Source organism: Lactuca virosa, chromosome 3, assembly GCF_052849685.1.
Source record: "Lactuca virosa cultivar CGN04683 chromosome 3, Lactuca_virosa_CGN04683_v6, whole genome shotgun sequence".
NCBI lineage: Eukaryota > Viridiplantae > Streptophyta > Magnoliopsida > Asterales > Asteraceae > Lactuca > Lactuca virosa.
Window position 1 is genome coordinate 320,146,032 of NC_136428.1, and position 21,359 is coordinate 320,167,390.

The following is a 21,359-nucleotide window of genomic DNA, read 5'->3' on the forward strand; positions in this document are numbered from 1 at the left end:
TCTTCAAAAGTTTTTATATATAAAATATTAAACTATAATATTCCTTCGTAGTAGTTGTTTTTAAATTTTAAATCACAATCAAATAATTTGTTTTTGCTTCTTGTGTAAAGTTCGGTAATATTATAATTTCATTTCGTTTTAAAATGTTTCGATTTTTGACAACCAAATTATAGAAACGATCAAACCGAATTGTAATTAGATCGGATCCGATCAAATTTGAATTTATTTTGGACTACTCAGATCAATGTTTTGAAAACCGAAATCCATTTGATTTCACTTGATTGGATTAGATTAAACCGATTCATCCAAACGAACACCCCTACATGTAGCTCAATAACAAATTTAGATACATAAATATTGAAGTATGTACCCCAATAACAAATTTTGATACATAAATATTGAAGTAAAGACTATACATATAACTTGAAGGTATTCAGGTTTAAAAATAATAGTAAAAAATCATTGCAAATGATGGTATTTTATAAACTAAAATTAACAAAGAATCTTGATAGTTGATTTTAATCTCAAACTAGATGGGAAACCCCCGCGTTGCGGGGGTCGGATGCGACAATTTTTTCCGTTGTTTGTTCTTTGAAAATGTTTATAGTTTGAGTTGCTCATTCCTTCGCTCTTTAACTTATCTATAAATAAATAAATAAATAAGAAATAAAAAAACATCAATGAATCTGTAAGCAAAACTAATAAAGTGAGAATTAAACGAAAACATAGGAACCTATAATGCCACAAATAACCAACGGAAGTAGAGGGACTAAAAAAGACAAAAAGGAAGCAACTTTAAAATGACCTAAATATAGTTGAGGGACCATTGCCATAACCATGAGTAACCTAATAGGAAAACCTCGAATTACCCAAATACTCTTCAGGTCCACTGACTGCAACCCCATTCACATTTTGAGCACCTGCCACCATATTCATCGAACCATGTTGCATCTCCGACTGTATAAGCAGTCCACCACCACTAAATCCTGCATCACTGCTAGAAATCAAAGTTAGGTTTAGTAAATTTGTGTGATTCTAGTCACAAAAATGTACTGAAACTCTGATTTCACCTGGAAAAACCAGAGGAATGCACTCTAGATATAGACAAAATTCTGGGTATCACTTCATCAATCTGTGGTGGTTCTTAGTCAACAACATGGTAAAACATCAAATATTGCAACCAGATTATATTCAAAATAAATTTCATATATTGACAAGTATTTAAATAGAGAAAAAAATAGTGAGAAAACAAACCTTCAGAATCATCATCGAAATCATCATCTTCCTCTTCATCATTCGATCCTTCCATGTCTCCTATTTAACTTTGGTGTTTATAAGACTGATAAGCGATGCATCGGAATCAAACCTGATACTTGGTTTGCTTTTTACCTACAGTTTCTTTAAAAAACCTCCAACAATGTTGAAATTAGTTTAAATATAAAATGCAAGAAAAAGAATATATTTAAATTGATATTTTTATCATAACTTATCAAAAAGAAAACAAATGGTGAAATAAGCCAATAACTTCAAACATTTTTTATAAGCAAAGGTCCACCTGTTTTTAGTTTTTCTTGAGTCTTTCCATCGGAAGTGCTTTTCCTCTTTCATAGTTGTGTTAGAAACAATTCAACCCAAACTGATAAATTAAGAAGAAACACAAAAAACATAAAGGGAAAAGGCCAAGACACACAAATAATTAGGCATTCGTATAACTTCTATTTTAAAGAAACAGAATGCGCTATTTGTGCACCTATCGATTAGGCTGTCATGTGTGGAATCCACTTGTCACGGGAATTTCGGGTAATTTCATGGACCTATTGGACTAAAAATAAAACACGACATGATAAAAAAAACTATAATGCACAAATACACAAAAGTATGTTGCTATTTTGGAGTCTAACATTTTAAAATCAACATGTTTGTCCGTATGCTCTGTCAATGACAAAATCGATTCCTTGGAGCTGAAAAAGAAGCCAACAGGAGTTTCATTATCGAAGGAAGTAAAACTATAAAATATTTTATATCTTAATATAGAAAAAATAAGTGTATTCATAATGTGTTGTTCAAACCTTATGGCCCATTTGGAGAAGGTTTTAAGATATTTTCCAATTTAAGAATCTTTCCTTCAGCCAGAAACTCCAACACCTGCCATGGATAGTATGGTATAATATGGTAATTTAACAATTTGTGTATGATATTAACTTTCTCACACTTTATAATAGTTACCTTAAGAAGCTTTCGCAATGTTGGAATCTGAATGAACTCCTATCTGTAATGTCTCATTAGGTTGTGTATCTACAATGATGATGTCTTCTGATTGTTTTTTAGGCAGCAAATGAACTTCGAAAACCTACGAAACGAAACCAAATAATTATAGTGAGAAAGATGTTATTGACCACTCTTCAATCAAAAAAGCAAGACTTATATGGGCAGTTGATCTTAATCAGAAATTTTTCAAAGATATACCAGCCATTGTTAACAGCACATCTACAAAAATAAAAAAAAAATAAAAAAGCATTATAAAATAGGATATAATTGCAGGTAGAATGGTTTACTAATTTCAAAAAAACAAAACAAAGAAAAATCACAATAATTAAATCCATTAAAGTTGTAAGTTGAAAACAAATGTAGAATTTATATTGACCCTCGCATAAGACAAATTTAGATAGAATTTATTTTCTGCTGTTCAGGGACCATTTCATCATTTTACATAAATTAAATAGCATTTCAAGACTTCAATTTTTGAACTTTGTCCATCTGAACTATTAGGAGCATGAGGAAAGTTGTAATTATCTAAAATGCTATTTATAGAGGATGTAGGAAACAATCACTTTTTGTTGCGATTTTTTGTCAAATTTTTTGACTTTTTTGCCCCTGAGCTTTATCTATGCAGCATAAAAATCTATCTTAGCACCTTGATATAAGCCTCCAACTTCTAGCACCATGATATAAGCCTCCAAATTTTAGATTATATATTAGTCAAAGAAGACTATCTCCGACAACAATAATTTATTGTAGGAACTTATTGGTAAAACAAAGGTAAACCAAGTCAACAAATGGGTAAGTGTAATCCTTCAAGAAGAAGATTTACATGTTAAATCAATTATTTGTTAAGAAAATAGTGGGTTGTTGTGATTGAATAATACGTCAAATAAGATGATTTTGTTAAAACGGTGAGAGATCTAATTAATTGAAGAATAATATACACAAATAAAGGTACTAAAGTATTTAAATGTTTGTTAACGATGAAAATACCGAACAATATCATATAACTATCTAATATGAGTTTTTTATATGTCAAATTAAGTCAAAATGACATAACAGAATCATGAAACTAACCATGAAACTAACCATAAATGATTGTAAAAAAAGCTTAGTGTAAAGTTTAGAGTGTTGCTTGTCTTACTAAATATTAAATTTAATAAATAACAATCTCAATTAGGGATGAGCAAAAGGACTGAACTGGCCGGAACCGGCCCGAACCGGACCCGACCCGGGAACCGGCTTCGGCCAAAATCAAGAACCGAACCGGACCGGCGGTTCTATCGGTTCCCGGTTCCTACCGGTTCTTGTCGTCTCTTTATATGCTGGAACCGGTCCTCGAAAAATAGCATCATACAGTTCCGGTTTTTGCCGGTTCTACCGGTTCGGGTTATATCGGTTCCGGTTCCCACCGGTTCTCGGTTCCAAAAATCCACAAAAATAACGTCCCGGTCCCGGCCCGACCCGACCGGTTCCGGTTCCGGTACCGGTTCCGGCCGGTTCCCCGGTCCATATGCTCATCCCTAATCTCAATATATATAACATGAAAAATAAAAAAATATCTAAAATACCTCAAAATCATCTTTGCTTTCTGAGTACTCTGTTGTGTATAGTAATTTGTTCTTTTTCATCTACATTCCTTGATTTTTTTCTCAAGTAGAAGATCTTCTCGTTTCTTGCTTAATTTATCCTACAATATAAGAAAAAAATGTATCATGATTCATGAGTAATATATGTTGTGTAAAAGGTGTCACTTTTTCTTCTTCTCAATTCTGTTACCTTCTCTAATAATAAACTTTAATTTTCTGTTTTCACTAAATGAAGATCATCAGGAGCTGCTTTATGGAGCTAACACATTTGTTGTATTTCCTTTCTGCAACTATCAATGTCGTGTTGCCCTTTGATCTGCAACCAAAGTAGCAACTTGAGTTGAAATAGATCATATATGATGGACTCTAAATAAAATAAAACCTACAAGATGTGGATATGTTGAAAAATAATCACACATGAAACATCAATTATTAAAATTGTAACATCTTTATAGCAACAGGGTTAATGGTCTTGAAAAGTAGAAGACTTTGAGTGTGTTATAGGTAAAAAGTGCACACCACTCATGATTTTGGTCGGCACTAACACCAATTTCATCCTCAATTTGTTTCTCCAATTCCTTCTTATAAAAGATTTTGTGCTGTTCAGGGCAAAAAAATTCGTTTTGTGGAGGTTTAGGGACAATATAAGCTGAAGGTAAATACGCATTTATGAAATTGAATAGCAATGCTGCTAAAAGATAAGTATATACTGATTTTGGTTTTAAATAAAAGTTAACTATTATTAAATCTAGGGCATGCCCTTTATTACACATAAAACCAAAGTGCAAGGCTACAATGGACATGCAAACCAATGGTGAAAGAAAATCACATTACCACATCCCTGAGTTAGTGTTGTTATTTCTGAAAAACGAAAACTGAGGACATCTGTAATAATTCTGCCTTTTTAGCAGCAGGAGGGGCAATATGTAACCAAAAGGATGAAAATTAAAATAAACCCCAAAAAATACTTCTAAATATACAAATCAAACATTCTTCTAACTTAACCAATAAATCATTAATATCAGAACTGATTACCAAAAGCCATCTGAACTGTATTACATCAAGAGAACATTACCTGAATCAACAAAAAACGAAACTTTGTATTGAGAGACATAGCTGGGGCAAACCACGGAAGAAAACCTTGTCGCATAAACTGGAAGAAAAAAAAGTAAGATGTTCCATCAATAAGCATACAACCCTAAATGAACTGCTAGATACTAAAGCTTAATACAATAAACATACATGCATAAGAGATTAGCACAATAGTAAATTGTAAAAAAATGAGAAGTCGATAGAAAAGGCAGAGGATTTACTGTTGGCCTTAGATAGGGTTTCTGTAGCACCTGGTTCTTGGTACGTATTCTCTTATTAAATCTTTAATTATTTTGCACTTTTGGTCTTGAACTCGGCGAGTTGAAGGACCAACTCGCCGAGTAGAAGCGGGATGAGGCGCGGAGTTTAAGTCATGGACTCGCCGAGTCGGATCCCGGACTGGGCGAGTAGCTGCTGTCTGGACTAAAACCCTAATCCAGGGGTTTGCACCCTATTTAAACAACCTTATGCAGCCTCCATTCCCCCTTTATGCTCCCAAACACTTCTCATCGAAACCCTAGCCGTTTGTGCTTTGTTGAGGCCATTTTTGGGTGTTCTTGTGTGATAGTAAAGCTTAGAAGGAAGAAAGGAGCTTGGAACTTGAGTTGGGGACAGTAGATCCAGGGAGTTTACTTCATTTTCAGCAACTTCAAGGGATAATGCCCCTATCTTGACTCATCTATGTGTTTATTCATCTTTAACTTGGGATTTCTTTGGATTGCTAAGTCATGTTTCATTATTGGAAGTGTGGGGGTGGGTTTTGACTTCAGATCTGGGCCTTAAGAGGGGTTTCATGGCATAAAGGTGCCAACTTTAGGGCCATGAAAGCCCCATGCACATTGTAGGACACTTTATGTGGATTTTTGAGCTAAAAACCCCATGCATGTGCATCAAGTTTGGAACTTTACGTATGAAGGGGACATTAGGAGGCCAGATCTATGGTTTTGGTGTGTTAGATCCCATTTAAATCAACTGTATGGAATTGGTCAAGACTGGACTCGGCGAGTGCATTCTTGGACTCGGCGAGTCCAAGGCAATCTCCTTAGAACTCGGCAAGTTGAGGACAGATCTGGTTCATCAGATGAAGGCCAACTCGACGAGTTGTTCATCAACTCGGCGAGTCGGATGAGTTTTCATGGGGCGTTCGAATGAGAGAAGAACTCGTCGAGTTGACGACCCAACTCGACGAGTAGGGTCACGGATGAGGACGAGTAGAGAGTAAGGGACTCGGCGAGTTGATGACCCAACTCGGCGAGTCGGGTCAACTGGAAGTTGACTTTGACTTTGACTTGACTTGGTTGGGGGTAAAATGGTCATTTTACCCTAAGAGTATAGAAATCAGTTTCTAACTGAGTGTTTGTGGGGTTGTAGACGGAGGATTTCCGGAGCAGCAGCGGACGGAGGTTTCCCGCACTGATTATCAGCAGCTACTTGTTCGAGGTGAGTTACCTTCCAGTAGGGGTGGGTCTAAGGCCACAATGCCGGCCCACCAATGAGGAGCATTTTGTAGATGATTGTCTTTGTGATAATTATCTCGGTCTGGTATGCGTTTGGTTATGAGTTATATCTGTATGATATGTTACGTGCTTGATAGGGATAGTTTCCCTGATAGGGGTCCTTAGGACCAAGGGGTAGGTCAGTACCCGGATATGCCTGACTGTATGCTTATATCTTGTTATTGTATGCTAGTGGTAGGGGGTGGAATAGTCCCCAGTTACCGGTTGAAAGATACCGATGACGATTACCGGTTGAAAGATACCGATGGTATTGTATGGTATGTGGTATGATGGGGGAACTCACTAAGCTTTGTGCTTACAGTTTCAGTTTTTGGTTTCAGGTACCTCTTCGTCTAAGGGGAAGGAGCCGACGGCGTAGCATGGCATCACACACACATCTGATTTTCCGCACGGTATTTTCTGGGATTGTACTCTGATATGAAATTGTTTATGTTGTGGGTTTCAAACATGATACTTGATTTTATGAGATGACATGTTTATACAATATTTTCTAGTGAATGTTTTATGAGTTAATTAATTAAAGATGAAATTTTTGAACTTGAATTTTGGGATGTTACAAGTTGGTATCAGAACCCTGGTTTGAGGGATTCGGACACACCCTCGGGGGTGTCTGGACTCAAACTGAGGGATTAAAAGATTTTTACAACTAAATGGTTTTCGAGAAATCTAAACGGGAGGATTTTAAGAAAGACAAGGTGTGTGATGCATGCGACCGGCCAGGCTCAAGTAAGTTTTCCCCAAGATACCCATACTCGTTATGTTATGCTATATGGTTTTGATTCAGAAAACTGCATGTTAGAATAGGACTAAGGATCTAGGAAGATGCCTTGTGTGCCTGATATATGATTCTGATAATTGCATGCTAGTTAGGGCTAAGGATCTGGGAGGATGCCTTATATGCCAGTTGTATGAGTTGTATGCTAGGACTGTTTAGTCAGCAGTAGGATGGCCTGTATAGGTTATGCCTGATTTGGTTACTCGATGCACGAATGCTGTTTGCTTTGTGCTATGGGGGTTCTGGCTATTTCCAACTAACTAAGGAGCGGATATGTAGCAGTACCTGCAAGTTAGTTAGGGGGAAGTAGTAGGGGCTCCTAGTGCAGCTGATGGCGGAGAGTAGGTCGGAGAGTGCCCTAGGGAAGCCTAGGATGAGGTCAGTGGAAAGGGTATTGGTAAAAGGGACTTGGTGAAGTCAAAGCAATCCTTGAGGAAAGTACAGGTAGATGTGGAAGGTAGTATGGGTCCGTACTACTGAAAGCAGAGGACCCGTACTCGAATCAAGGAGGGCCAAGATGGCACTAGGAACCTTGGAGAGTGTGTTAAATCTCTCGAGTATATGTATGATCCTGACATTTATGCGTGTATTTTCAGCATGGTGACCACACGACATGGAGCGGGAGGTTCCGGATCAGGATCAGGATCGGGATCGGGTGCAGGATCCGAGCAGGTTGATGACGGGTTACGCGAGTTCATCGCGTCTGAGATCACGAGAGGCATCCTTGAGTCGACCCCTATCATTTTCGGGTCGATCAAGGAAGGGATTGTTGAGCTGATGGAGGATCGCCTCCGGGCATTCAGGAGTGATATGGCGTCTAGCCAGGTGGGTACGCGCACACTGTCCTTCAAGGACTTTCGTGGGAGTGGTGCGTCGGATTTCCATGGGGTAAAAGACCCCATTGCTGCCCGGAGATGGATCGCAGACATCGAGTCTGCGCAGCTGACGAGCTTCTGCCCAGAGGGGTCGAAGGTGAGATATGCAGCGGGATGCTTGCGAGACAGGGCCCGAGATTGGTGGGAGTCTGTTGGTGACTCATTGGGAGCCTCGGCTGTTGAGGCTATGACCTGGTCAGAATTTGTGACCAGATTCAGGGCGGAGTTTGCGCCAGCTGTGGAGCTTCAGCGGCTGGCCAGGGAGTTCTTGGATATAAGGCAGACTACGGAGACTGTGGCGGAGATCACCGCCAAGTTCCGGGAGAAGGCATTGCTGGTGCCCCAGTATGCGGGAGATGAGGATATGAGGAGGACCCGCTACCACGACATGCTACGAGATGACATTCGGGAGCATGTTAGTTTTTCAGCTTGCCCTACCTTGGATTCCATGATTGCCAGGGCTAGGGGAGAGGGAGATTGATCTGGAGCACGTCCAGAAGAGTAAGGCAGTGGAGGGGCTGACGACTGGGGCTTCGGGGAAGAAGCCCAAGGGATTTGATGGTAGGCCGAAAGGCCAGGCAGGACGGGACCGCTGTGGGAAATGCGGTCGGTCACACGAGGGAGCTTGTCGCACTGGGCCGGGTTCAGGCTGCTATAAGTGTGGCAAGGTGGGGCATTTTGGGCTAGGGAGAGGGAGATTGATCTGGAGCACGTCCAGAAGAGGAAGGCAGTGGAGGGGCTGACGACTGGGGCTTCGGGGAAGAAGCCCAAGGGATCTGATGGTAGGCCGAAAGGCCAGGCAGGAAGGGACCGCTGTGGGAAATGCGGTCGGTCACACAAGGGAGCTTGTCGCACTGGGCCGGGTTCAGGCTGCTATAAGTGTGGCAAGGTGGGGCGTTTTGGCAGGGATTGTACTGGCCCCGCCCCTGCGGTACAGATGACAGACCTGATTTGCTTCCATTGCAATCAGAGGGGCCACAAAAGGGCCAATTGCCCGAGATTGACAGCGGCGTCAGCAGCAGCGCCAGCAGCGGCGCCAGTCTCAGGGACGGCGCGGGTTACAGATGGCCGGAAGGTCAAGGCAGAGGCTCCAGTGGTGCGGAGCCGAGCATTTCAGCTGACAGCCGAGGAAGCACGCGCTGCACCCGATGTGGTGACGGGTATGATTCTTTCCCTATGATTTATTTTAATGATGTTTATGTTATTGATATGTGATCTGTTTAGGATCGTTCCATGTGAACGGCATCCCAGTTTAGGTGTTGTTTGATTCGGGCGCTACCCGATCGTTTGTTTCTCTTGCGCTCAGCAAGAGATTTTCCGAGTCTTCAGGCATGTTGGATTTCCCTCTAGAGGTAGAGATTACAGACGACCGATCGGTGCGAGCATCGACGGTATTCCGAGATTGTGTGCTGAGATTATTCGAGGAGCGCTACCTGGTGGATCTGGTTCCTATACCTTTGCGAGGGATCAAGGTTATTATTGGTATGGATTGGCTAAGCCCCAATAGGGCAGTGATCGACTGCGCGCAACAGTTAGTTCGGGTCAGGACCCCAAGTGGGGGAGAGCTGGTGATTCCGGGCGAGAGGCCGCAGCGAGGACCAGCTTTATGTTCAGCAGCGAGAGCTAGACGTTACGTGCAGCAGGGTTGCGCAGGTTATGTTGCGTATGTTATGGATACCCGGGAAACGGGTAGGGCGACGGTGGGCGATGTGCCCGTAGTACGACAGTTCGCGGATGTATTCCCCGAGGAGTTGCATGGGATACCTCAGGAGCGACAGGTGGAGTTCAGGATCGACCTAGTCCCTGGTGCGGCTCCGATAGCCAAGGCACCGTATCGGTTGAATCCTCCTGAGATGCAGGAGTTGTCTACACAGCTGCAGGACCTGTTAGACAAGGGTTTCATTAGACCGAGGAGTTCACCCTGGGGAGCCCCGATTCTATTTGTGAAGAAGGACGGGTCGCATCGGATGTGTATAGATTATTGGGAGATGAATAAGGTAACGGTGGAGAACCGCTACCCACTCCCGAGGATCGATGACCTCTTTGATCAGCTACCGGGAGCATCTTGGTTCTCCAAGATTGATTTGCGTTCAGGGTATCACCAGATGAGGGTCAGAGAGGAGGATGTGCAGAAGACTGCGTTTCGGACGCGTTATGGCCACTATGAGTTTGTGGTGATGCCTTTCGGGCTCACCAATGCTCCTGCCGCGTTCATGGACCTCATGAACCGCGTATGTAGACCGATGTTAGACCGGTCTGTGATAGTGTTTATCGACGATATCTTGGTTTACTCCAAGACGCGAGAGCAGCATGAGGAGCATCAGCGGGAGGTCCTGGAGACTTTGAGGAGGGAGAACTTGTATGCTAAGTTCTCCAAGTGTGAGTTCTGGTTGCGCGAGGTGCAGTTTCTTGGGCACCTTGTCAACCAGAACGGGATTTCGGTAGATCTGGCCAAAGTGGAGGCCGTGATGAGTTGGGAGGTTCCGAGGTCTCCATCTGAGATTCGGAGCTTTCTGGGATTGGCAGGCTACTATCGGAGATTCATTCAGGACTTCTCCAAGATAGCAGTTCCGCTCACCCGACTGACTAAGAAGTCGGTGGTGTATCGCTAGGGGCCTGAGCAGCAGGCCGCGTTCGAGGCACTGAGACAGAGATTGTGCGAGGCGCCAATCTTAGCCCTGCCAGAGGGCATGGAGGAGTTTGTTGTGTACTGCGATGCATCCATCGCAGGTTTGGGCGTGGTATTGATGCAGAGAGGGCATGTCATCGCCTATGCGTCGAGGCAGCTGAAGCCTCATGAGGCGAACTACCCGACGCATGATTTGGAGTTGGGGGATGTTGTATTCGCCCTCAAGATTTGGCGTCATTACCTCTATGGGGTTCGTTGTATGATTTACACGGACCACAAGAGTTTGAGGTATCTCATGGACCAGCCAAATCTGAATATGAGGCAGCGTCGGTGGCTTGATGTGGTAAAGGATTATGATTGTGAGATCCTCTACCATCCGGGGAAGGCCAATGTCGTAGCTGATGCGCTTAGCCGCAAGGCAGGGCCGATCAGGGATATCTGTCTGAGGATGACAGTGGTGACTCCGCTTCTGGAGCGGATCTGGGAGGCTCAGCAGGAGGCTATGAAGGAGGAACATCGGAAGAGTGAGCGGATTATGGGGCAGGTTTCCTCCTTCGACTATGATAGCCGAGGGTTATTGACTTTTCATTGTAGGGTGTGGGTCCCTTATCATGGAGGCGTGCGCCAGGTCCTGATGGAGGAGGCACACAAATCCCGGTTCTCCATTCATCTCGGGGCGACGAAGATGTATAGGGATCTTCGTTTAGACTATTGGTGGCCCTGCATGAAGAGGGATGTGGCATGGTACGTGGAGCGATGGTTGACCTGGAGGGAGGTCAAGGCCGAGCATCAAAGACCACACGGCAAAATACAGCCGTTGGATATTCCGCTGTGGAAATGGGAAGACATCACGATAGATTTTATCACCAAGCTTCCCAGGACCGCGCGGGGAGTGGATTTGATCTGGGTCATTGTCGATCGATTGACCAAGAGCGCCCACTTTATCCCGATTCAGGAGAGCATCTCGGCCGAGAAATTGGCCGATATCTATATCAGGGAGGTGGTGGCACGACACGGAGTGCCAGTTTCGGTGATTTCGGATAGGGATGTGCGGTTCACTTCCAGGTTTTGGAAGAAATTCCACGAAGAGTTAGGTACTCGTCTGCATTTCAGCACCGCCTTTCACCCGCAGACGGATGGCCAGAGCGAGCGGACCATCCAGACTCTGGAGGACATGCTGCGGGTATGTGTCTTAGACTTCGGAGGTAGCTAGGATACCTACCTTCCATTAGCGGAGTTCTCGTATAATAATAGCTATCATGCGAGTATCGACCGTCCTCCTTTCGAGATGTTGTATGGGAGGAGGTGCAGGACCCCGATATGCTGGGGCGAAGTTGGCCAGAGGGTCATGGGAAGCACCGAAGTAGTGCTCAAGACGACAGAGAAGATTCAACAGGTCCGGAGCAGGCTTCAGACTGCTCAGAGTCGGCAGAAACGTTATGCCGATAAGCGTCGATCAAAACTGGAGTTCCAGGTCGGGGATATGGTTCTCCTGAAAGCGTCGCCTTGGAAGGGCGTCATCCGATTCAGGAAACGGGGCAAGTTGGGTCCCAGGTATATTGGACCGTTTAGGGTTGTAGCCCGGGTGGGCAAGGTGGCATACCGGCTGGATCTGCCAGCCGAACTCAGTCAGATCCATAACACTTTCCACGTCTCCCAGCTGCGGAAGTGCCTGGTGGACGACTCAGTAGTGGTACCCTTGGAGGACATTCAGGTTGATGACAGCCTGAATTACATCGAGCGGCCTGTAGCGATCCTCGACCGGAAGTCGAAGGATCTGAGGAACAAGAGGGTTGAGCTGGTAAAGGTGCAATGGCAGCAGCGGAAGGGCTCGGAATGGACATGGGAGCCGATGGATGAGATGATGGAGCATTACCCGGAGCTGTTCTAGGATTGAGCAGCAGACTTCGAGGACGAAGTCTAAAATAAGTGGGGGAGATTTGTAGCACCTGGTTCTTGGTACGAATTCTCTTATTAAATCTTTAATTATTTTGCACTTTTGGTCTTGAACTCGGCGATTTGAAGGACCAACTCGCCGAGTAGAAGCGGGAGTTTAAGTCATGGACTCGCCGAGTCGGATCCCGGACTCGGCGAGTAGCTGCTGTCTGGACTAAAACCCTAATCCAGGGGTTTGCACCCTATTTAAACAACCTTATGCAGCCTCCATTCCCCCTTTATGCTCCCAAACACTTCTCATCGAAACCCTAGCCGTTTGTGCTTTGTTGAGGCCATTATTGGGTGTTCTTGTGTGATAGTAAAGCTTGGAAGGAAGAAAGGAGCTTGGAACTTGAGTTGGGGACAATAGACCCAGGGAGTTTACTTCATTTTCAGCAACTTCAAGGTATAATGCCCCTGTCTTGACTCATCTATGTGTTTATTCATCTTTAACTTGGGATTTCTTTGGATTGCTAAGTCATGTTTCGTTATTGGAAGTGTGGGGGTGGGTTTTGACTTCAGATTTGGGCCTTAAGAGGGGTTTCATGGCATAAAGGTGCCAAATTTAGGGCCATGAAAGCCCCATGCACATTGTAGGACACTTTATGTGGATTTTTGAGTTAAAAACACCATGCATGTGCACCAAGTTTGGAACTTTACGTATGAAGGGGACATTAGGAGGCCAGATCTATGGTTTTGGTGTGTTAGATCCCATTTAAATCAACTGTATGGAATTGGTCAAGACTGGACTCGGCGAGTGCATTCTTGGACTCGGCGAGTCCAAGGCAATCTCCTTAGAACTCAGCGAGTTGTTCATCAACTCGGCGAGTTGAGGACAGATCTGGTTCATCAGATGAAGGCCAACTCGACGAGTTGTTCATCAACTCGGCGAGTCGGATGAGTTTTCATGGGGCGTTCGAATGAGAGAAGAACTCGTCGAGTTGACGACCCAACTCGACGAGTAGGGTCACGGATGAGGACGAGTAGAGAGTAAGGGACTCGGCGAGTTGATGGCCCAACTCGGCGAGTCGGGTCAACTGGAAGTTGACTTTGACTTTGACTTGACTTGGTTGGGGGTAAAATGGTCATTTTACCCTAAGAGTATAGAAATCAGTTTCTAACTGAGTGTTTGTGGGGTTTGTAGCCAGAGGATTTCCGGAGCAGCAACGGACGGAGGTTTCCCGCACTGATTATCAGCAGCTACTTGTTCGATGTGAGTTACCTTCCAGTAGGGGTGGGTCTAAGGCCACAATGCCGGCCCACCAATGAGGAGCATTTTGTAGATGATTGTCTTTATGATAATTATCTCGGTCTCGTACGTGTTTGGTTATGAGTTATATCTGTATGATATGTTACGTGCTTGATAGGGATAGTTTCCCTGATAGGGGTCCTTAGGACCAAGGGGTAGGTCAGTACCCGGATATGCCTGACTGTATGCTTATATCTTGTTATTGTATGCTAGTGGTAGGGGTGGAATAGTCCACAGTTACCGGTTGAAGAATACCGATGATGATTACCGGTTGAAAGATACCGATGACGATTACCGGTTGAAAGATACCGATGGTATTGTATGGTATGTGGTATGATGGGGGAACACACTAAGCTTTGTGCTTACAGTTTCAGTTTTTGGTTTCAGGTACCTCTTCGTCTAAGGGGAAGGAGCCGACGGCGTAGCATGGCATCACACACACATCTGATTTTCCGCACGGTATTTTCTGGGATTGTACTCTGATATGAAATTGTTTATGTTGTGGGTTTCAAACATGATACTTGATTTTATGAGATGACATGTTTATACAATATGTTCTAGTGAATGTTTTATGAGTTAATTAATTAAAAATAAAATTTTTGGACTTGAATTTTGGGATGTTACAAGTTGGTATCAGAACCCTGGTTTGAGGGATTTGGAAACACCCTCGGGGGTGTCTGGACTCAAACTGAGGGGCTAAAAGATTTTTACAAATAAATGGTTTTCGAGAAATCTAAATGGGATGATTTTAAGAAAGACAAGGTGTGTGATGCATGCGACCGGCCAGACTCAAGTAAGTTTTCCCCAAGATACCCATACTCGTTATGTTATGCTATATGGTTTTGATTCAGAAAACTGCATGTTAGAATAGGACTAAGGATCTAGGAAGATGCCTTGTGTGCCTGATATATGATTCTGATAATTGCATGCTAGTTAGGGCTAAGGATCTAGGAGGATGTCTTATATGCCAGTTGTATGAGTTGTATGCTAGGACTGTTTAGTCAGCAGTAGGATGGCCTGTATAGGTTATGCCTGATTTGGTTACTCGATGCACGAATGCTGTTTGCTTTGTGCTATGGGGGTTCTGGCTATTTCCAACTAACTAAGGAGCGGATATGTAGCAGTACCTGCAAGTTAGTTAGGGGGAAGTAGTAGGGGCTCCTAGTGCAGCTGATGGCGGAGAGTAGGTCGGAGAGTGCCCTAGGGAAGCCTAGGATGAGGTCAGTGGAAAGGGTATTGGTAAAAGGGACTTGGTGAAGTCAAAGCAATCCTTGAGGAAAGTACAGGTAGATGTGGAAGGTAGTATGGGTCCGTACTACTGAAAGCAGAGGACCCGTACTCGAATCAAGGAGGGCCAAGATGGCACTAGGAACCTTGGAGAGTGTGTTAAATCTCTCGAGTATATGTATGATCCTGACATTTATGCGTGTATTTTCAGCATGGTGACCACACGACATGGAGCGGGAGGTTCCGGATCAGGATCAGGATCGGGATCGGGTGCAGGATCCGAGCAGGTTGATGACGGGTTACGCGAGTTCATCGCGTCTGAGATCACGAGAGGCATCCTTGAGTCGACCCCAATCATTTTCGGGTCGATCAAGGAAGGGATTGTTGAGCTGATGGAGGATCGCCTCCGGGCATTCAGGAGTGATATGGCGTCTAGCCAGGTGGGTACGCGCACACTGTCCTTCAAGGACTTTCGTGGGAGTGGTGCGTCGGATTTCCATGGGGTAAAAGACCCCATTGCTGCCCGGAGATGGATCGCAGACATCGAGTCTGCGCAGCTGACGAGCTTCTGCCCAGAGGGGTCGAAGGTGAGATATGCAGCGGGATGCTTGCGAGACAGGGCCCGAGATTGGTGGGAGTCTGTTGGTGACTCATTGGGAGCCTCGGCTGTTGAGGCTATGACCTGGTCAGAATTTGTGACCAGATTCAGGGCGGAGTTTGCGCCAGCTGTGGAGCTTCAGCGGCTGGCCAGGGAGTTCTTGGATATAAGGCAGACTACGGAGACTGTGGCGGAGATCACCGCCAAGTTCCGGGAGAAGGCATTGCTGGTGCCCCAGTATGCGGGAGATGAGGATATGAGGAGGACCCGCTACCACGACATGCTACGAGATGACATTCGGGAGCATGTTAGTTTTTCAGCTTGCCCTACCTTGGATTCCATGATTGCCAGGGCTAGGGGAGAGGGAGATTGATCTGGAGCACGTCCAGAAGAGTAAGGCAGTGGAGGGGCTGACGACTGGGGCTTCGGGGAAGAAGCCCAAGGGATTTGATGGTAGGCCGAAAGGCCAGGCAGGACGGGACCGCTGTGGGAAATGCGGTCGGTCACACGAGGGAGCTTGTCGCACTGGGCCGGGTTCAGGCTGCTATAAGTGTGGCAAGGTGGGGCATTTTGGGCTAGGGAGAGGGAGATTGATCTGGAGCACGTCCAGAAGAGGAAGGCAGTGGAGGGGCTGACGACTGGGGCTTCGGGGAAGAAGCCCAAGGGATCTGATGGTAGGCCGAAAGGCCAGGCAGGACGGGACCGCTGTGGGAAATGCGGTCGGTCACACCAGGGAGCTTGTCGCACTGGGCCGGGTTCAGGCTGCTATAAGTGTGGCAAGGTGGGGCATTTTGGCAGGGATTGTACTGGCCCCGACCCTGCGGTACAGATAACAGACCTGATTTGCTTCCATTGCAATTAGAGGGGCCACAAAAGGGCCAATTGCCCGAGATTGACAGCAGCGTCAGCAGCGGCGCCAGTCTCAGGGACGGCGCGGGTTACAGATGGCCGGAAGGTCAAGGCAGAGGCTCCAGTGGTGCGGAGCCGAGCATTTCAGCTGACAGCCGAGGAGGCACGCGCTGCACCCGATGTGGTGACGGGTATGATTCTTTCCCTCTGATTTATTTTTATGATGTTTATGTTATTGATATGTGCTCTGTTTAGGATCGTTCCATGTGAACGGCATCCCAGTTCAGGTGTTGTTTGATTCGGTCGCTACCCGATCGTTTATTTCTCTTGCGCTCAGCAAGAGATTTTCCGAGTCTTCAGGCATGTTGGATTGCCCTCTAGAGGTAGAGATTGCAGACGACCGATCGATGCGAGCATCGACGGTATTCCGAGATTGTGTGCTGAGATTATTCGAGGAGCGCTACCTGGTGGATCTGGTTCCCATACCTTTGCGAGGGATCAAGGTTATTATTGGTATGGAGTGGCTAAGCCCCAATAGGGCAGTGATCGACTGCGCGCAACAGTTAGTTCGGGTCAGGACCCCATGTGGGGGAGAGCTGGTGATTCCGGGCGAGAGGCCGCAGCGAGGACCAGCTTTATGTTCAGCAGCGAGAGCTAGACGTTACCTGCAGCAGGGTTGCGCAGGTTATGTTGCGTATGTTATGGATACCCGGGAAACGGGTAGGGCGACGGTGGGCGATGTGCCCGTAGTACGACAGTTCGCGGATGTATTCCCCGAGGAGTTGCATGGGATAACTCCGGAGTGACAGGTGGAGTTCAGGATCGACCTAGTCCCTGGTGCGGCTCCGATAGCCAAGGCACCGTATCGGTTGACTCCTCCTGAGATGCAGGAGTTGTCTACACAGCTGCAGGACCTGTTAGACAAGGGTTTCATTAAACCGAGCAGTTCACCCTGGGGAGCCCCGATTCTGTTTGTGAAGAAGGACGGGTCGCATCGGATGTGTATAGATTATCGGGAGCTGAATAAGGTAACGGTGGAGAACCGCTACCCACTCCCGAGGATCGATGACCTCTTTGATCAGCTACAGGGAGCATCTTGGTTCTCCAAGATTGATTTGCGTTCAGGGTATCACCAGATGAGGGTCAGAGAGGAGGATGTGCAGAAGACTGCGTTTCGGACGCGTTATGGCCACTATGAGTTTGTGGTGATGCCTTTCGGGCTCACCAATGCTCCTGCCGCGTTCATGGACCTCATGAACCGCGTATGTAGACCGATGTTAGACCGGTCTGTGATAGTGTTTATCGACGATATCTTGGTTTACTCCAAGACGCGAAAGCAGCATGAGGAGCATCAGCGGGAGGTCCTGGAGAATTTGTGGAGGGAGAACTTGTATGCTAAGTTCTCCAAGTGTGAGTTCTGGTTGCGCGAGGTGCAGTTTCTTGGGCACCTTGTCAACCAGAACGGGATTTCGGTAGATCCGGCCAAAGTGGAGGCCGTGATGAGCTGTGAGGTTCCGAGGTCTCCATCTGAGATTCGGAGCTTTCTGGGATTGGCAGGCTACTATTGGAGATTCATTCAGGACTTCTCCAAGATAGCAGTTCCGCTCACCCGACTGACTAAGAAGTCGGTGGTGTATCGCTGGGGGCCTGAGCAGCAGGCCGCGTTCGAGGCACTGAGACAGAGATTGTGCGAGGTGCTAATCTTAGCCCTGCCAGAGGGCATGGAGGATTTTGTTGTGTACTGCGATGCATCCATCGCAGGTTTAGGCGCGGTATTGATGCAGAGAGGGCATGTCATCGCCTATGCGTCGAGGCAGCTGAAGCCTCACGAGGCGAACTACCCGACGCATGATTTGGAGTTGGGGGCTGTTGTATTCGCCCTCAAGATTTGGCGTCATTACCTCTATGGGGTTCGTTGTACGATTTACACGGACCACAAGAGTTTGAGGTATCTCATGGACCAGCCAAATCTGAATATGAGGCAGCGTCGATGGCTTGATGTGGTAAAGGATTATGATTGTGAGATCCTCTACCATCCGGGGAAGGCCAATGTCGTGGCCGATGCGCTTAGCCGCAAGGCATGACCGATCAGGGATATCTGTCTGAGGATGACAGTGGTGACTCCGCTTCTGGAGCGGATCCGGGAGGCTCAGCAGGAGGCTATGAAGGAGGAACATCGGAAGAGTGAGCGGATTGTGGGGCAGGTTTCCTCCTTCGACTATGATAGTCGATGGTTATTGACTCTTCATCTTAGGGTGTGGGTCCCTTATCATGGAGGCGTGCGCCAGGTCCTGATGGAGGAGGCACACAAATCCCGGTTCTCCATTCATCTCGGGGCGACGAAGATGTATAGGGATCTTCGTTTAGACTATTGGTGGCCCTGCATGAAGAGGGATGTGGCATGGTACGTGGAGCGATGCTTGACCTGCAGGAAGGTCAAGGCCGAGCATCAGAGACCACACGGCAAAATGCAGCCGTTGGATATTCCGCTGTGGAAATGGGAAGGCATCACGATGAATTTTATCACCAAGCTTCCCAGGACCGCGCGGGGAGTGGATTTGATCTGGGTCATTGTCGATCGATTGACCAAGAGCGCCCACTTTATCCCGATTCAGGAGAGCATCTCGGCCGAGAAATTGGCCGATATCTATATCAGGGAGGTGGTGGCACGACACGGAGTGCCAGTTTCGGTGATTTCGGATAGGGATGTGCGGTTCACTTCCAGGTTTTGGAAGAAATTCCACGACGAGTTAGGTACTCGTCTGCATTTCAGCACCGCCTTTCACCCGCAGACGGATGGCCAGAGCGAGCGGACCATCCAGACTCTGGAGGATATGCTGCGGGCATGTGTCTTAGACTTCGGAGGTAGCTGGGATACCTACCTTCCATTAGCGGAGTTCTTGTATAATAATAGCTATCATGCGAGTATCGACCGTCCTCTTTTCGAGATGTTGTATGGGAGGAGGTGCAGGACCCCGATATGCTGGGGCGAAGTTGGCCAGAGGGTCATGGGAAGCACCGAAGTAGTGCTCAAGACGACAGAGAAGATTCAACAGGTCCGGAGCAGGCTTCAGACTGCTCAGAGTCGGCAGAAACGTTATGCCGATAAGCGTCGATCAAACCTGGAGTTCCAGGTCGGGGATATGGTTCTCCTGAAAGTGTCGCCTTGGAAGGGCGTCATCCGATTCAGGAAACGGGGCAAGTTGGGTCCCAGGTATATTGGACCGTTTAGGGTTGTAGCCCGGGTGGGCAAGGTGGCATACCGGCTGGATCTGCCAGCCGAACTCAGTCAGATCCACAACACTTTCCACGTCTCCCAGCTGCGGAAGTGCCTGGTGGACGACTCATCAGTGGTACCCTTGGAGGACATTCAGGTTGATGACAGCCTGAATTACATCGAGCGGCCTGTAGCGATCCTCGACCGGAAGTCGAAGGATCTGAGGAACAAGAGGGTTGAGCTGGTAAAGGTGCAATGGCAGCAGCGGAAGGGCTCGGAATGGACATTTGAGCCGATGGATGAGATGATGGAGCATTACCCGGAGCTGTTCCAGGATTGAGCAGCAGACTTCGAGGACGAAGTCTAAAATAAGTGGGGGAGATTTGTAGCACCTGGTTCTTGGTACGTATTCTCTTATTAAATCTTTAATTATTTGCACTTTTGGTCTTGAACTCGGCGAGTTGAAGGACCAACTCGCCGTGTAGAAGCGGGATGAGGCACCGAGTTTAAGTCATGGACTCGCCGAGTCGGATCCCGGACTGGGCGAGTAGCTGCTGTCTAGACTAAAACCCTAATCCAGGGGTTTGCACCCTATTTAAACAACCTTATGCAGCCTCCATTCCCCCTTTATGCTCCCAAACACTTCTCATCGAAACCCTAGCCGTTTGTGCTTTGTTGAGGCCATATTACATTTAATGAAATATATATTATACATGATTTGTTTAAAGTCCACCTATGTATGTTATAAAATTAAAATTAAATATATTTATGTTTACAAATTGAAGGGATTAAAATGCATCAAAACTAATTATTTAAATGAGAAATATTATTTATAGTAGTAATAATAATAATAATAATAATAATAATAATAATAATAATAATAATAATAATGATGATGATGCCCTCTCTCACTCTTTTGTTTAATAAAAATTTTAAATTTTATAAAGTATGCTTCCAATTTTATAAAATCTCATTTCTATAAAATGCACATTTATTGAATTTTGGTTATAAAAACCCTTGGTTTTTAACTTATAAAACAAGGTTAAATGTTAATGACTTCAATTTATATTTTCCTTGATTATATTTCCTTGAATTTAGTTATTTTAAAATCATCTTGTAAGGTTCATAATTATTTTAATTGAATTTTAGAGGTCAAATTTTATAAATTTAGGTTTTTAGGGCATTTAGGGTTTTTGAGAGTTTTTAAATATTTGGATATCAAAATAAATAGAATCTTTGAGACTTCAAATTATCTTATGGTATTATAACTCTTTTATAGTCATAAATAATGTTTGTAACTCATTTTATCGGTTTATTGGCATTTATATGTAGTGGTTCCGAGATTCAAGTGAACTTGAAGAACCAAGTATACTAGTCATATTTCAACTTTGACTTAAGTTCCACGAGACTCCGACCTAATTTCTACAACTAGGTCAAGTGCATAAGGTGTGTGTATGATTCATGAAAAGGTGTTCGAGTCAAAGAGTGACCCGAATATAGATAGTCTCTACAGTTAAGTAGTTGCAGAATTCACATAACAATGTG

At 45.5% G+C, this 21,359-nt stretch overlaps 1 long non-coding RNA gene across 1 annotated transcript; it reads right to left on the reverse strand.

Annotated features, from left to right (window-relative positions):
* Positions 1 to 624: 624 nt before the first annotated feature.
* On the reverse strand, positions 625 to 4,185 carry LOC145163052 (uncharacterized). Its single transcript, XR_013739534.1, has 9 exons — positions 4,042 to 4,185; positions 3,834 to 3,952; positions 2,227 to 2,350; positions 2,070 to 2,145; positions 1,902 to 1,961; positions 1,556 to 1,822; positions 1,255 to 1,398; positions 1,071 to 1,143; positions 625 to 997 (listed from the first exon to the last, which is right to left on the reverse strand). It is a non-coding gene; the product is annotated as an uncharacterized LOC145163052 (long non-coding RNA).
* Between the last annotated feature and the right edge of the window lie 17,174 nt (positions 4,186 to 21,359).